The sequence below is a fragment of the Monopterus albus genome, unplaced genomic scaffold (assembly GCF_001952655.1).
Source record: "Monopterus albus unplaced genomic scaffold, M_albus_1.0 scaffold530.1, whole genome shotgun sequence".
Taxonomy (NCBI): Eukaryota; Metazoa; Chordata; class Actinopteri; order Synbranchiformes; family Synbranchidae; genus Monopterus; species Monopterus albus.
The window spans coordinates 66,034-69,271 of NW_018128410.1; the positions used below are offsets into that span (position 1 = coordinate 66,034).

The window sequence follows — 3,238 nt, forward strand, 5'->3', positions numbered from 1 at the left end:
TCTAATACATAAAGTATCTATCCAATATCTATCTGACTAAAAATACCTAACACCACTGATGTTTTTTCTTTGTATAACAGCACATTAAGCTTTAGAGGTTGATCACATGTTTTGTATGCAAAGTGTTAATCTACAAAGTAGCTGGTAACTACACGTTAGTTAATTTGGGGGAGTAAAATGAAGTAGCATATAATTTAAGTAGATATAGCTCAAAATTGTAAGTCCCTGGGTTAATTTACTTTGCACGACTGCACAGCAGGACAGCAGTAATCATCCACACAGTATCTGATCAGATACAGCGTGAACAAATATCTGATTGTCATGCAGAGAGGCAGTGGTTGGTGGTTGGGGGAGGGAGCCACCACAGAGGCGCACTCCCATCCCAGCAGCGCCTGCCTGGCCAGAGGGGGACGCAGTCAGCCATTCCGTCTTCCGTGGTCCCGGAGAAAACGTGGAGGATGAATGAGAGAAAACATCATTTCGGAGCCGAGTCAGATTAAATGACACCGCACGAAACCTCAGCGCAGACACGAGGGGACCCTTCGACTTGCCCGATTTCCGAGGCGTCGCAGAGCCACGTAAGTAACCTCGTCCAGAGGCACCCCTCGTTCACAGAGACTGGCCTTCTGTGAAACAATGAAACCCGGCTTTGCTGTGCACATATCGCGACTTTCACCCAAGTTTGTCCAGTTGTAAGACTTTCCTGCAAAGCTGTGAAGGGAAACTCGTGGCAGGACATCATGGCCCATATGTGGCGCTCAGCAGCGATGCTGCCATGTAATTAGTAAATTAGCAGAGATTTAACTCATGTGTCTCTTCCATCCTTAATAAAACCTTAACTAGGTGACAGTGGCCATGATGTAACCAAATAGATATAAGAATATAAATGCCTTTCAGCGTTAACGTTAAGACAAAAAGTTCCAAAGTTGAGAGGCTTGAACAAGAACATTTTAGATTTTTTCAAACATAAATGAAGGACTTCATTATTGTACAATAAATAGTTGGCAGTTTATTTTCTGTTGATCACTGAGGCCAAGTTAAAAATACCCATTTTCTTACATTAATGGATTTTGTTATAGCATGTGCACTGTTACCTAGTTAAAGTTTTAACCAAGGTTTTTATTTTATTAAAGGTGGACAAGACACATGAAACATTAAAACTCATTTGGCGAAGCTGGAATTCAGCCTTGTTTTGTATTTATGACTTAAACAGATGTTTTGTTGAATGAGTGACTTCTTTTCTCAGCTTAACTGACCACAGCCAAGTTTCAGTTTCCATCAAAAGTCCCATCAAAAGCGTCATTAACCCCACACACCTGATCCTGGTGCTCATTGTTTTGTGGACTTACTGAAGTTTAGGGTTTCTGTGCTATTGTCAGTTAAGGAGAGAGTCTGTCAGTGATCTTGACAAAGTGCTACATAGATTCTTGTTTGGTTTTTGTGTAGTGTTTCAACAGTAAACCTGAGTAGCAGTCCCACCTATAGGTCAGTGTTTGTGCACAAAAGACAAAGGACTCCTGGGGGCAGAGGCCGTCTGTGGACCACTGTGTAACCAAAGTCAGGAAGTCTGTCATGTATTTTGAATGAGAAAAGACCTGCTTTACTGTTTGTCTCTGTCCGAACAAGCAGTGATTTTTCTTCACATCATGCTCTGTTGCAGCAGTTTAATAGACCGCCTTTAAAAGATATGTGTTATTGTTGTTCCAAGCCTCATCACTGATTTGCTGCAGTAGGAAAGATCAGAGCCAGATGATCTGTCTTTTTCAACGTGGGTGTTGCTCTCTCTGCTAGTAGGCTAACACTGCAGCTACCACTGAAGCTTTTTGTAGCTGGACATGAGTTTCAGTGTTCTAAATTGTTTTAATTCAATGAATTGTTGCCACTTTAAAGGTGCAGTGTGTAGGATTTAGTGGCATCTAGCATCTGAATACCCCACGCCCCACCTTTCATGTGTGAGTCTACGATGGCTGTCAGGTGCCATGTCGCCATCGGCTTCGAGTAGCAATATGTCAGGTAATGAGGTTGCTGTGTTAGTTAACCTCTTCATATTCACACCAAAATGTTTGAGGGTGCACAAACCACATTTTGAGCACTGCTCAGTTTGCTATTTGAAAGTGCACAGGCACAAATTTGTTAGTGCAGAATCCGTTTTGAGAGCGTGATCCTGGTCATGCATGCACTCATTTCTGAGCGTGCTCTCTCAGATTTCTACACTGAGCTTTGTGTGAACGTCTGTCTGCGCCAGAGGTTTTTGAAAGCAATACCAGTTTCAAGCACGGTTCATTTTGCAGCTCATCATCTGAGAGGTTGCAGGCCCAGATTTCTAAGGGCAGAATCCTCAGATCATCTGTTATGCTCATGATTCTGTCCTCCCTTGTGCTCAAACCTGCTCTTGCTCTTACACTACCATGCCTGCACGCTCTCTAGTGTGGAAACTGAATAGTGCTCAAAATGTGGTTTGTGCACCCTGATACGGTTTGGCGGGGACATAACTTCTGTGTAGCTCCCATGTAAGGTCGCGAACATTACGTATTAGGTTACAATTTAATTGGTGATCATTTTCAGCAGCTGTGGGCTGATCTCAGTCACTGGGTCTTTTAGGTCCAAATAGCAAAGATAGGTTCTAGTTTTGCAACATATATGTAAAATAACATTCCTAGTAAATTAGCAGTTAGGCCATTTTGAACACTGACAGCAGTGACATTGATGAAATGCTCATTCTAAGCTAAAGGAAACATGATTCTTAATTTCAGGTGATTACACAGTAAAGCAAACATAATTCTGAACACTGTATTCCATGTCTGCCAGTAGATCTCTCTAACTCTTACGCACTGACCGCACCTTTATTACCAGCTGTGAAGTTGCAGCAGTGCGGCCCTCGAGTGGTCTTGGTCATGAGTCTGTATTCTGTAATTAGCTTGAGGCATTTCTTTGTAAATTCTCTTTTTTAAAGACCCACAACTGAGCTTCAGATGTTTAATGATGCTTAGGTCATTACTGAATGAGTGACTTGTGTTAAAGATGGCATTTGGTTGGCAGCTGTTTAAGCTTCTGTGCCAGTGCACGTGGTTTCTCAGCACTTCATGTTTGGCCCATTACAGAGGCCTGGGCTTCTTCTATTACGACCTTGCAGAACGCTCCTCTCCTCCATTCAGGGCACAAGAAAAGCATAAATTCTTGCGTTCCTCTGCCTTGGCAGCCCTGCAGCACAGGAAAACTTCTTGAATGTTTTTCTCCT

General features: G+C 42.7%; 1 protein-coding gene across 1 annotated transcript in view; it reads left to right on the forward strand.

Annotated features, from left to right (window-relative positions):
* The first annotated feature begins 332 nt into the window (after positions 1-332).
* The window catches only part of lhfpl2a (LHFPL tetraspan subfamily member 2a), a 33,886-nt gene continuing 30,980 nt past the window's right edge, over positions 333-3,238 (forward strand). The window contains exon 1 of the mRNA XM_020588336.1: positions 333-578. The gene's annotated coding sequence lies outside the window, so the exon portion shown is untranslated. The remainder of the gene's footprint in view (positions 579-3,238) is intronic.